A 14,639-nucleotide genomic window follows, 5' to 3' on the forward strand; every position below is an offset into this window, starting at 1 on the left:
CCTCATAAATTTTATGTAAACTTTTTACCCTTCCAGTACCAGGAACGGCTAATGAACCGCTTTGCAGTTTGTTTTTTCTTTTTAAATAAAATGCTTTGTAGTGTTGCAGATAAAAGGTCTTGCTGTACTCTCGGTCGGCACTGCAAGCTGTGGGCTCTCACGGGAAGGGCACGGCTGGCAGTCAGCTGGCCAGCTTAATAAAGGCTCTTAAAATTTAAATTCTGAGTCGGTGGTCTATCTCGCTGAGCTAACCCATAACACTCTGTTTCCTTCTCTGTTCAATGAAGGCGTTGGGGTTGAATGGTGCTTTTTAGTCTTATGAATTCTTACACGTGAACTGCATTTTGGCAGCCAGCAAGCTTCCTTGGTCAATTCCCCACCTACTTAAGGGCCAGCTCTGCTGCCCAGGGGGCGGGGGCTCCAGGAAGCCAAGGTGCCTGGGTCGGGGCTCCGCTGGCCGCTGGGGTTTCCTGGGGCTTTTGAGGCCTGAGCCCGGGTCGGGGCTGGCTGCTGGCGGGACCTGGCTACAGAGGGACGGCCCCAGATTGCTCAGGTGACTTAGGCAGCGCGCTAGGACCACTGGCCACACTGATGGGGTGTTGGGAAGGGGATTTGTGGCTGATGATTTGTACTTGGAAAATAAGCAGATTTTTTTTTGGAATTCTCTTCCTACACGCAGACCTGTCCCACGGTGAGTTATAAATGACAGGACTGCTAGCTGTCATTCTCTAAAGTGGAAAGCCAACTGCTCTGGCGCTAAGTCATGGGCTCCTCCAGCGTGTAGGAAGTGGGCCTCTCTCTGCACCCACCCTGCCAACCCCCTCTTCCCTTTTCTCCCTCTTCCCTTTATAAATCCCCTAGGTTAGTCAAAAGTCCTCATTTTCATTTAATGTTGGGTGGTGACCAGCGGCCTCCCTCCAGGCCTTTGGGCTCTGGGTGGAGATGGAAGCCCAGATAAGAACAGCTGTGAGTCATACTGTCAGCCTCCTGACCCAGCCTGCAGGGACGTGCAGAGGAAGCCCAGTGGGGTTCAGACAGACAGACAAACACAGGAAGATTGGATGGATTCAAACGGCTGTCCAGCTTCCTGTCCCTGTGTTGGCAGCCTCCCCAAGTAGGGAATAGTGGCCCCAGCTGTCAGCTGGATGGAGCAGCCAGAGGAAGGTGGCTGAAAGGAACTGGGGACTTTGCTGGAAGTTCTTCAGCGTTCCCTTACCTATCTCCCCCCTTCCCCTCCCCCACACTCCCCTCATTCCCTCACCCCTGTAGTTTTTCTGCTCTACTGTGACTTCCATGTGAAATCAGATTCCAGGACCCTGGAGGGGTGGGGAAGGGGTGAAGCAAACCAGTAGCAGTACTGACTATCTGTTATGGAGCACTTATGGGCCAGACACTTCTCTTTGCATATAATGTGTCCTTAATTCTCACAAAGCCTCGCGTGAGGATGGGATACTGCCCTTGACCCCATTTTACAAATGTGAAACCGAGGCTCAGAACGATCACGTCCCTTAGTCACATGGCTAGTAAGTGGCGTAGCTGGGACTCAAATCCGGTCTCTCTGAATCTAACACCTGTGTTCTTTCCACTGTTTTGATGCTCCTTGAGGAAGGGCAAGCTGGAATAGTACCAGCAAAACCGACGATTGAGTTCTCAGTAGGTGCAGACACTGTTGGAAGCACTTAGAGGTGTTAGCTCAAAGTCAGTTGCAAGAGTTTCAGTGGTTCTGGTGTGGATCCGGGACTGCCTTAGCCTCTCCCAGGCAGCACCCCTGTTCCACAGCCCCTGCCTGATCCAGCCCAGCTGCTCTGAGTAGGTATGGCAGGGGCCCGGCTGCTGTATCCTAGAGGTGGTTTGAGGTCTAATGAAAGATTGATTGTCCACACCTACAACTGAGTTAGGTGCCTTTGACTGGAATCGAACCCAAGACCTTTAAGTCCTGTGCCAAAACTCTATCCACTGAGCCAAACTGGCTAGGGCTGGATTGTCTGGATTAATTCTGCATCCACATTGCTTGGCACTCAGTGGGACTTTAGTAAAAAGTATTTTTAATCTCAGAGGGAAGCTGGGGTGGGTGAGTGGGTGGGAGGTAATCCACCAAAGACCTTTGTATGCATATATGCATAACCCATGGACATAGACAATAGAGTGGTGAAGGCCTTGGGCAGCAGGTGGAGGTGGGATAGAAGGGACCATTGGGGGGGCGGGGGAAGGGGACATATGCAATACTTTCAACAACAAAGGTAAAAATACATTAAGTGAATGAGTGAATGAATCTTCTGAAATGAAGTCTTTCCTGAAATGTTGCAGTAACCCTCAGGTGGTTATAGTAGCCTCTTTCACATGTGAAGTACTTACAACCACTAAAACACTTTCATCTGCATTATCTTCCTAGCGATGCCAGGGATCAAAGGAGGCCAAAATGAAAGCATTTCCTCAAGTCTGACTTTCTAGTACTAGTAGAAATGGCTTTGGTTTATTATTCCTAGATGAAAATTCCCTCTATAAATGCATCAAGAAATATTTCAGAGGGGAGGGTTTAAGCCTTAGTAGACAATTCCACAAATTTGCATTCTGAGTTAGAGGAAGAAAGAAAGGCTTTGCTTAACTTCTGGGGGAATAAACATTTCTTTTTTCCTTTGCAGCAGCACTGTTTTACTGCTAGTTGGGATAGAACTGACACCATCAGCTTCTGATGAGACAGATGTATTTGGTGCTGGCTGTCATTACTCATGGCCACAGGCCCCTGGGCTCCTCTGCCACTGGCTGAATCAGATTAAAACACTGGGCTGTGAGGCTGAGGGCTTGGGCTGGATCTCAGCCAAGCCATGTTGCTCAGTGCCTCAACCACTCAGGCCCTCGGGAAGGAAGACTGAACTGTGTGGGGTGTTAGATTCCTCAGAGCAAGTCAGTTGAGGTTTAGAAGTAAGTGGTGTGGGTTTTCCATTTAGTTCTTTGCTTATTTTTAGAATGGATTCTAGGGTTGTTTCAGGTCCACTATCTTGAGACAAGTTCGGGTGCATCCTGAGACCTTTGCTATTCCCAAGTCTGCAACTATCACCACAGCATACCATTTTCCTCAGTGTGTCTGAAGTATGGAAATGATTATACCTGTCTCACAGGTGGTTCAGATGATTAAATGAGGCTATATATATATATATATATATATATATATATATATATATGGCTAAATGTCCATCCAACCAGTAGCTATGATGCCCACTGACTACCAGGAAGCAGATGCTCAATGCAGGAGCTGCCATGACACGCACTGGCCATTTAAAAATAAATGGCACCACAGACCTGGCACTGACAAAACAACATTACGCTTCCCCCAAGTTGACACAGGCCCCGCAGCCAACGCTACCAAGACCCCGTGGTGCAAAATGCAACCCACAGCCCAGCCCAGTGCAGAAACAGTCGCTGTGCATGCCAGGTAATGATGCCACATAGCAACACCTGGCTTCCTCTCCCTAGCGACTAGCCTCCTTGCAGTTTCTCCAGCCCAGGAACCCAACTTGCTTTATAGCCAGGTGCAAACATTTTACAGTTCAACCAAATGTTTGTAATGAATTTTCCCGTGCCTCATCTTATTTGATCCTCACAGAAGTCTTGGAGTACGTAGATAGGAGACTTGGTAGAATCCTATTTTCTTTTCATTAGCCAGAAAACGGAGATTTAGAAAGTTTAGACACTTGACCCGGCTGAAAAGAAGAAATGGTGGATTTTGAAAATGACTTCAGGTTTTCTCTTTGTGCAGAATATAGTCAAACACTGCTACAGCTAAATAGTTTACCCTTTGTTCACCCTGTGTGATCTACACTAATAATCTGCTTCGTGATGATATTTACTGATGTTTTTCTGACAATTACCTGAAAGAGAAGTTGGGGTGCTTCACTGGGCTGGAAAAAGATTAGCTACATCAGAAAGTAGGTCTCATTAAGCAAGTTTATCTATATCTATCTATCTATCTATCTACCTATCATCTATCGCTCTCGCTGGTGCCAATCGCAAGCATGTGTTTCGATCTGTCATTGTCAATCGTGAATTTAGTTGACACTTCTATTATAAAGGATGAATAGAAAATTAAAACATTTCTTTTAATTAATTTCCTTTCAATGTGCATGAATCCGTGCACTGGGACACTAGTATTTATTAAAAACCTGCAATAAAAGATTGAGATGCCATATGCTGGGTGGTGGACCAAAGACTCAAAAGCCAGGGACTCACCACCTCATACCTATCTTGTGCCCTGTTTAACTACAATTTCCATGTGACATATATTCATGGTAACTTGTGAATAGTCAAAACTACAGGCATTTGGTCTGCAAATGCGCACCTGAGGTAGTAATTGGTTAGGTATTGAGTGTCTGCATCCATTCATTCCCTCTCTCTTCTTTTCCCTATTTCTTCCTCCTTTTCTTTCTTCCTCTAGACTTCCTCTTGACTCTTGAGAGTTCTCATAGTACAAGCTTTATCATTCTCCAACTACATGTCACCAAGTCATTTCATTTATGGATGCTTCACTTTCCATATAGAGAAAATGGGGGTTGATGATAATTTGCCCTACTATTTTATTGGGTTTTCATCGAGTCATTGAGTTTACAATTGGATTCTGGCAAATTTTTTTTTTAAAAAAGAACAAGAGAATGCCCATAATAAGGAAAACAATGATAAAAGAATAGTGTGTGGTAAATGTTGTAATGGAAACATGTACAGCTTATCATTAGATTGCAGAGAGCAACTGACTGGGAAAGTTGGAAAGTGACAGATGAGGTAGAACCTCCGCCCAGGAGGAGTGATATATTCAGAAGGGAGTAGGGTAGAAAGATGGGGTTGAGAGATTTTCAGGTTCAGTGGCATGGAGGCAAGAAGGGTCTGGGATTCCGAGGAACCAGGAGAAATGACTGAGTTGGCACATGAGACAGATAAGTTATGGCTGGAGGTGTTGCTCATGTGGTGGGTGCAAGCCCAAAGGTGAAACTTGCACTTTACCTTGGAGTTTTTAAGGAAGTTTCTCACTATTGTGAGGAAAATAATTAGATTTCTCTTTAGGACAGTAACACTGTCCAAAATATAGAAGATGGACTTACAGGGAGGATCCCTCAGCCTGGCCTGTACCTTCTCACAATCAGGGACTGCTGGCTCCTAACCTCTTGCCTGCCTGCCTGCCTGCCTGCCTGATCATCCCTAACCACGCTGCCTGCCTGCCTGATTGCCCCTAACCACTCTGCATGCCTTGCCTGCCTGATTGACCCTAGCCACTTGCCTGTCTGCCTGATTGCCCCTAGCCACTCGTCTGCCTGTCTGGTCGCCCCTAACCTCTTGCCTGCCTGCCTGATCACCCCTAACCGCTCGCCTGCCTGCCTAGTCAGCCCTAACCATCTCTGCCTTGGCCCCTGCCGCCTCAGCCACGGCTTCATCTAGAAGGACGTCCAGAATGACGTCCGGAAGGTCATTCGTCCCTTCGGTCTAATTAGCATATTACACTTATATTATTAGAGATAGCTAAGATGTGTGCCAGTGCATTTTTAGATTGGCATCTTTAGATGCAGTATTGCCAAAAGAGGAAGAGCACTAACATCTTATTTTCTCTCTTTTTTCTATTATAGGTAAAAAGTTTCCTACAACTGGAGAAGTACACATATAGGTGAAGGAATGCCTTGATCTACCAATGCTAAGAGGCAGCCATCTAAATCCCTTTGTCAAATGGTAATAGCATTGATATAAGTCTGCCTTTGCAGTTCTACAGTAGCCTGGCCTTTGCTGGTTGATGTTAGTTCTCTATTTCTGTGATGCTGAAACTCATCATCCATAGTTTAAATGAAATAATTTGAGACAGTGACTCCATGAATTAGGGGAACCTGTGATATGAACTCCCGCCCCCAAGACTTCATATACTTTTAAAATCATAAAGGTAAAAGGACATATGTAAAAATGAAACCAGAGACCACATACTCAGATATGTAATGTCTTCTAGGAGGCACATCTACTGGTGAGAACAATATTCAGTACTAAAGACTTTATGCGATTTCTAACAGTGGGATGTCACAGCCCTTGGCCTCCTAGAGGAGCACCTATTCTATGACCCATTTCCGAGAGGCCTTTGGCATCAGCCTGCAAATTTCTGGAAAAGTATTTGCTAAGCAGAGCTGTACTAATAGCTCATAAGAATTTAAAACAATTTTGATTCTTAAGTGGCAAACCTTTTTCTCTGTTACACATATAAATGCCTGGTATCTAAATAGTAGCTAAACAGATATTGATGTGTCATCCTAACTCCCTCTGACTAATTTTATCTCTATAGATTCTACCAGAAGTCCAGTTGTAGCTATTCAATTTTATATGACATTATTTGTGATTTTCCCTCTAGATGTTCTTTTTTAAATTAAATTTATTGGGGTAGCATTAGTTAATAACATTATCTAAGGTTCAGGCGTACAGTTCTATAATACATCTTCTGTATAATGCACTGTGATCTCCCCCCCAAAGTCTATTCTCCTTTTATCACCATATATTTGACCCTCTTTCCCCTCTTCATCCTCCCCCAGCTCGCCACCCGCCTCCCCCTCTGATAACAACCATACTATTGTCTGTGATTATGATTTTGTTTTGCTGGTTTGTATGTTGCTTTCTGTTTTATATCCCACATATGGGTGAAATTGTATGGTTCTTGTTCTTTCCCACCTGACTTATTTTAATATTTTTATTGATTTCAGATATGAATGGGGGGAGAGAGGGATAGAAATATCAATAAGAAAGAATCATTGATTGCCTACCTCCTACATGCCCCACACTGGGGATCAAGCCCACAATTTGGGCATATGCCCTGACTGGGAATCAAACCAAGACCTCTTGGTTCATAGGTCAGTGCTCAATCACTGAGCCATGCCAGCCAGGCCCACCTGATTTATTTTACTTAGTATGATACACTCAAGGTCCATCCATGTTGTCACAATTGACAATGTTTCATCTTTTTGTTTGTTTCTTTGTTTTTATGGCTGAGTTGTATTTCGTTGTATAAATGTACCACATCTTCTTTACCCAATCATCCATCAAAGGACACAGGTTGTTTCCATGTCTTGGTTATTGTGAACAATGCTTCAATGAGCATGGGGGTATGACACCTTACACAAAAATGAACTCAAAATGGATTAAAGACCTGAATATGAGACTAAAATAACAAAATACATCAAAGAAAATATTGGTACTAAATTCATGGACCTTGGTCTCAGAGGGGATTTTGTGAACTTGACCCCAAAGGCAAGGGAAGTAAAAGCAAAAATAAATGAGTGGGACTACATCAAACCAAAAAGCTTCGATACAGCAAAAGAAACCATCCACAAAACAAAAAGGCAACACATTCTTCATAGATGTCATCTGGTAACATTTTTCAACTCAGGTCAGTCTCCTATTTTGAGACTAGTCTCAGACCTTCTTGCCTTTACCGGTGGCATGATAGGTTAAAGTTAATTCAGCTGTTACCACAAATTAAATGTAAATGGTTGAAAATATATAATTTATTTCCCAAATCAAATCTAACAAATTGGGGAGGTTTCTCTTCTTTTCCATTTCTGTACAAGACTAATTCCTTAGGCTATCCCAGATGATCAGGAATAGACTGTGCTTCCAAATTTTAAAGGAATCCTCAAACAATTGCTACAAAGTAAGCACTTACTAAATGCAGAAACTGAGCTAAGCTGTTGGCTTAATATGTAATTTTAATACTAACCTTGTGAAGTGGGTGTTACCACTCCCATCTTCCAGATAAGGAAGCAAGTGTCTGAGGTTAACTGATTTTCCCTGCAATACACAGCCAATGAGTGGCAGAGTCAAGGTTCAAGGCAAGTCTGGTCCGCTCAAATGCACCGTCTTTCCCGCATGAAGGCTCCCACCATCAGTGCTGTTTCTCTACACTCTCCCCTTCCCTTCCTTCCACCAGTAGCTACGTTGAAGTGTATGGAAAGCACAAGTGTCCACTATTTCATTCAAATGCTCTCACAATCATGTTTCCTTTGGTAGTATCATCCTGCCAGATATAAGTCGGAAAAGTCACCAGAGGACAAGAGCTGTGGGGAAGACCAGCAACCCTGTCTTCATCCACACCATGGTGTATGATGGGTTCAGGCCTGAAGATCTGACGGAAGCCTGCATAGAGCTTACCGTCTGAGACCATTACAAATTAACCAACCAGTCTTTGGAGGTCTTTGCATCAGCTTTGGAACCGGTAATATTTGTTACATTTTTTTTATCATCTGTGAGCCAAATGCTTCTGGAGACGCTAGAGGTTTGTTGATGTGCTCCTTCCTAATGCACACAGATATTTCCGTTAAGTGTAATACAATGAGTGAATGAAGGCGTGCTAGCTGCGTGCTGTGGGCTCTGGATATGAAGATTAACAGGGTGCAGGGTGTCACCACGCAGAGCTTACCTTATTGTGGAACAGAAGAGCTCTGGTCACTACTCTTTCCTGAAAAAAACATTATAGCCTTTTCTAGATAAAAGTGTGCTTTGAATAATAATAGCAACCAATATTTATGGAGCACTGGTCACTGTACTGAGTGCTTTATTTGCATTATTTCACTTCATGCTAACAGCAATTTGATGAGTAGTTACTAATGCTATCTCCAGAACAGCTGGCGTTCTAAGAAATTAAGTAACAGAGTAAGTTGTGGAGCCAAGATTCAAATTGAGTCTGCTCAACGCTAAAGCTGTAGTCAAGCTTCCTCAGAGCTTATCTACTGTCACTTCTAACCCACAGTGGGAATCCTTCCTACCACTCCCCCATGCCTGTGACAGATTGTCATCTAGCTTTTCGATGACTGAGAAGAGAAACCATTACTCTGGGAATAGAGTACTCATCTCGGATGGTTCAACAGTTCTTTCTTATAGTGAGTCCCAGATCTGCCCTCCTGGTGACGTTAAAACTCTTCCTAGCTGACTTCCATTGGTGCTTATAATTAAAGAATGACTGCCCGGCTGGTGTGGCTCAGTGTTTGAGCATCAACCCATGAACAAGGAAGTCTTGGTTCAATTCCCCCGCAGGGCACATGGCCAGGTTGCTGGCCCCATTCCCAGTGAGGGGTGGGTAGGAGGAAGCCAATCAATGATTTTCTCTTATCATTGATGTTTCTATCTCTGTCTACGTCACCCTTCCTCTGTGAAATTAATAGAAAATATCTTTTAAAAAAGAATAACAAGTTCCCTCCCACTCCCCGATGCGCTATTCCTTTTTTAACTCAAAGCTTCTTTTCAGGTAAAAGTTCTGAAACTGAAGTGGACTGGATGGACTCTACTTCAGAGGAAGTTGCTCTCTGGAAAAAGATGGTAAATTCCCCCAACACTTGGATTGAAGCAACCCTGCCTCTCAGAGTGCTGCCTATCGCCAGGATTTCCAAATGAGCCCCAAGTCCATTGGCTCCTCCACTGAAAACTACTACCCAGGTGGAATCTGATCTTGAAAATCTGACCACGTGGACAGAGATCCACACCTCCTATCTGTCGGCACTCATTTTATATTTTATGTAGATATGTTAAGTTATTGTTTACATATTAGGCAGTTTTAAAAAGAATAAAAATCCTGCTCTTGAGAACATGAGAAGACAATGGAAGGTACTGTTATACAAATAGAATATATGAACATAAATGAGCCCAAGCATGTGATTTTCAACCACATTGCTATTACAGTTTTAAAATGATCTAAGCTCTTACAGGCCTACCATAGGAGAATGCGGAAGCCCCTGAAGGCTTTGGTGCACACCTGGCCCTTCACTGTCCTCCCTCTGGGGAGCCTGCTGAGGCTGCCTCCATTCATGGACTTACAAGCAGTGTTTGAGGGGCTTGACATTCTGCTTGCCCAAGAGATTCGCCCCAGGAGGTGGAAACTTCGGGTGCTGGATTTAAGGAACATGAATGTCAACCTCTGGAGATTGTGGTGTGGAGACAGCACCCAGAAGTGCTCTCAGACAGGACCAGTGGCTGTGCACAGCTCCAGCCCCAACATGGAGCACCCCTTGGCTCCCTTGGAGATGTTCCTAGACCTTAACTTCAATAAAAGGGACAGGGATAAGTTTTTCATGTACATCATCCAATGGGCCCGGCAGAGAAAAGGGTTGGCACACCTGTGCTGCAAGTCACTGAGGTTTTTTGATGTGCCCTTTGAGAGGGCCAGGATGGTCCTGGATGCGGTGCAGCTGGACTGCTCCAGGAGGTGGAAGTGGACTACACCTGGGACCTGCCCACCCTGGGGACATTTGCTCTCTACCTGGGTCAGATGAGTAACCTGCAGAGTCTCTCTGTCTGCCACATAAAGGTGTTAGCTGAGGAGGAGGATGAACAGGAGGAGGATGAGGAAGAGGAGGAGGAGGAAGAGGAGTGGGAAAGGGAGGAGCAGGAAGAACAGCAATACTTTTCCCAGTTCCTCTCTCTGATGCTCAGTCTGTAGCACCTCAAGAAGCTCTACTTGGAATCTCCCTCCTTCCTCCGAGGCCGTCTGGACCAGATGCTTAGGTGCCTGCAGACCCCCTTGGACAAACTCTCCATATGGCTTTGCTGGCAGCTGACACATTCAGACCTGACACACCTGTTCCAGTGCCCGAACCTGAGGCAGCTGAAGTCCCTGTGTCTGTATGCCACCAACCTCACCGATTTGAGTCCCGAACCCCTCCGAGCTCTGCTGGGGGCAGTGACACCCACCCTCCAGGACCTCCTCCTGGATAACTGTGGGATGGTGGACTCCCAAGTCGAGGCCATCCTGCCTGTCCTGAGCCACTGTCACCAGCTCAGGGGCTTCACCATCTCTGAGAACCACCTCTCCGTGGCCACCGTAAAGAAGCTGCTGTGCCACACAGCCTGGCTGTGCAGTTTAGAGCTCCAGCTCTACCCCGTCCCCCTGGAGTGTTACAGGACCCAAGAGACTGTGGACCAGGAGAGAGCTGCCCTGATCCGGCTGAGCTCACAGAGACACTGAGGGAGTTAGGACAACCCAGGACCATTCGTCTTGACACCAAGTACTTTAGCTGTAGGGAGTTTTATCTTGTGGCATTTTCATGACATGGAGCCTGTGATGTGCCCCTGTAGTGACCCTGCTCACCAGGTGCACCTAACAAGGGCTTCCTTCTGGGCCCCTGGAACCTGAAACCTTGGACTGGGGTGCAGGTTGCATGCTGTTCTGAGTAGCAGGATGAAATCATCCCTTTGTCCAGCATACCCATGCTGTGTTAATGCCCTTCCTGTTAGGCATTCAGTAGCTGTCTTGGTTGTTAGACCAACAAATCACCCTTATTTTACTTCATAAAAGCCCTAAAGTGCAGGAGCAGTGGTGCTGCAACTCTACTTCACACTTGTGTTAGGAAACTTAGTTTTTATCAGAAATAAGAGGAAGAAGGGCTGCAGGCAATAGCAGCTCTCTCCACACTTCCTTCAAAACTAATACAGGCCCCCTGCGCGCAGCCGCGGGTGGGAGGCGAGGACTCTGCTAGCACGCGTGCGCGCTCCTTTGGTGCAGGTGGTCTGTGAGCAGAAGTGGGAGGTGGCAGGCCTAGGTCTCTGGCCTTGTCGACTGACTGAATCCGCAGGACGCCTCCAGCCATGAACCGGTTTGGTACTCGGCTAGTGGGAGCCACGACCATCCCGCTGCCGCCGCCGAAACCCCACAGTAATGAAAACCTCGACAAAATTGTTATGTCTCTGGACAATATCATCAAATTGAATCGAAAGGAAGGAAAGAAGCAGAATTTTCCACGACTAAATAGAAGACTCCAGCAAAGTGGTGCCCGACAATTCAGGATGAGAGTACGATGGGGAATCCAACAGAGTTCCGGTTTTGGTAAGAATAATCTGAGCCGTGGAGGAAGAATGATGCCTGGGAAGAGACGTCATTATGGAGTTATCACTGGCCTTGCAACTAGGAAAACAATGAATTCGAAAAGGAATTAGTCCTACGAATCGACCACCTCTAAGTGACAAGAATACAGAGAGATATTTTCCAGCGTTAAAAAGGAAGGCAAACCTTCTGAGACAAAATGAAGTGCAGAGAAAACCAGTTGCAGTTCTTAAGAGACCTAACCAGCTAAATAGAAAAAATAACATCCCAACCAATTATACCAGGAGTGAAAATAAAATAAGTCATCAGAAAGACACTCGTCAGGCAACTTTTCTTTTCAGAAGAGGCCTGAAGGTTCAGGCCCTGTTGAACACAGAACAACTGCTAGATGATGTAGTAGCAAAGAGAACTCATCAATGGCGGACTTCCACCACAAATGGAGGAATTTTAACTGTATCCATTGATAACCCTGGAGCAGTGCAGTGCCCAGTAACTCAGAAACCACAATTAACTCGTACTGCTGTACCTTCATTCTTGGCAAAACGGGAGCAATCTGATGTAAAGAAAGTCCCTAAAGGTGTTCCCCTGCAATTTGATATAAATAATGTGGGAAAACAGACAGGGATGACTTTGAATGAGCGATTTGGAATCCTGAAGGAACAAAGAGCCACTCTCACATTCAACAAAGGAGGAAGCCGCTTTGTAACCATGGGGTAGAACCCATGTTAAAGGGACTTTTGAGTGATGACTCTGTTAAAAAAGTTGAATTACTTGAAGAGTTTATCACAGAAATTCAAGAAACATTATTTAAAAATATTCACAAGGCTAAATACTCTTTTTATTTTTGAAGTTTTGTTTTTTTTTTAACATGTATAAATAATGCCCTGAAAGAATAACAGGGAATATGCCTACCTGTTGTTAAAGATTTCTTGGTTGAGCCAGATGGAACAATTCTCTAGTTGACTTTTTGGTTCCTCATACAGCAGAAAGACAGAAAGACAAAAGTTATTTTTATGATAGTGGTATTTAGGGTCTCATCTCCTTTGCCCACTTTTTGTACTTTGCCATGGTAAATCTTGGTCTTCAGAAATATGAGTAGGTCCTTTTGTTGCTGTCCCTTATCCTTTAATAGTGTTGATATAATAAGTGCAGTTGACTTCCTTCATTAGAGATATTTAAAAACTTAGAATTCTACTTTTGGGTTTTAAGATTTATGGGAAGATCTGGAACTTGGTTCATTTTTCAGATAGTGTTAGGCTAATGCTCCAGAGTTATAAATCTTTAAAGTTGAAATTTTAACAAGAAAGGTGACTCTAGCATAAGTCTCAGTTTAAGATGTTGCTCTTTGGAGGCAATAAATGCATGTTTACAAATATGCCTAATAGAGCCTTGGAGGAGAAAGTCCAATGTAAAAATCTGACAATTTTTGTAAGTAAATGAAGAAAGCATGAGAGGAAGTAGCAGGTTGAAGGCAGGTTACTGAGGTGAAAAACTTTAAAACCCAGGTCATAGGTATACTGTTTGGATTTAGTGTAGTCTTGAGTCTAGTGTTCACAAAGAATTTTTCAAGTGATATTTAGAAACATTATCATTATTAAAGTGGATTGAGTTCCTTAGATATTTTGATGATAAAATTAAAAGCTATAAAGTCCTATACTCTTCTTATTCAAAAAGTTAAATTTTATAGGCTTAAAACTTGCTAAATTAAACAGTATACAGCCCCCAAAACAAAAATATACTTGTATATGTCACAAAGAAAAAAATGCAAAATGATAATATAGTTGTAACCTTGTTTTTATACCTTTCACTCTGAGTTGTATAAAATTGAGGCATTTATGGTGAGAAGAATATTATTTCCCCCCACACTCTGGAGGGAGGGATAGGAGGAGTTAGTCAGTTGTGCCAAGCTAGTGCTAAGAGTCCTCAGATTGTTGTATACTACAAGCTACAGTATAAAGCCAAAATGCAGCAAAATATCCAGTTATAAATTTAGTCATTTTGAAGCTTAATCTTTTGGTTTGATATAATATTAAAGCTTCTAAGTAGGTTTTAGATTCCTTCCCTAGAATGTATTGTTAGTGTTGATTTTCCCTGTTTAAAAACAAAACGTTAAGTTATGGCTCCTGCCTGACTTGCATTGTATACTAGACTTCATTATTGTCTCCCATGCTCCTTGGGTTACTTAGTTTATGCTAGCCATGAAAAGCTCTCAGAAACAGTTTCATGCTTCTACCAAAGAATTAAATCTGATCCTTAATATCTGGTTTTTGCCAGTAAGTCTACTGATAAGGGATTATTGGAAGCCAGTTACACAATTTGAAAATAAATTTTAGTCTCTCCTTAGGCCAATGCTTCACTCATTACAAAAACATTTTTGCAAGTATAAATGCTTAGATTTTATTCATTAACAATACATTTTAGACTGGTTTAGAATTACCAGTATATTTTAAAACCAAGGATAAACAACTGAGCAGTTTGCTTTCTTTAGAACAGTTTGTGAAAATATGGAATAAAGATGTTTTCGTTTTCTTGTTATTTAAAAAAAAAAACTAATACAGAATAAGAGCACATGGGACTACACTATGAAAATAACTTGAGGAAAGACAATCCCAAACCTGACAGTTATTTAAAAAACATCAAATGTGGCTATATTAGACCTCTAAACCCAGTAGGAACACAGACAACATTCGGGAACTCAGAAGCATTCTATTTCTACAAGGCATTATGGCCAAAAAGCCAAGGGCTGCTCGCCAATACCGCACAACCTTTAGTCCAGAACACCTGAGAATAACTGAAAGATACATTTTAAAAGACCATG

General features: G+C 43.5%; 1 pseudogene; it reads left to right on the plus strand.

Moving 5' to 3' along the window:
- The first annotated feature begins 11,516 nt into the window (after positions 1–11,516).
- On the plus strand, positions 11,517–14,357 carry LOC132232610 (UAP56-interacting factor-like; annotated as a pseudogene).
- The last annotated feature ends 282 nt before the right edge of the window (positions 14,358–14,639 follow it).

The sequence above is a fragment of the Myotis daubentonii genome, chromosome 4, assembly GCF_963259705.1.
Source record: "Myotis daubentonii chromosome 4, mMyoDau2.1, whole genome shotgun sequence".
Lineage (NCBI taxonomy): Eukaryota > Metazoa > Chordata > Mammalia > Chiroptera > Vespertilionidae > Myotis > Myotis daubentonii.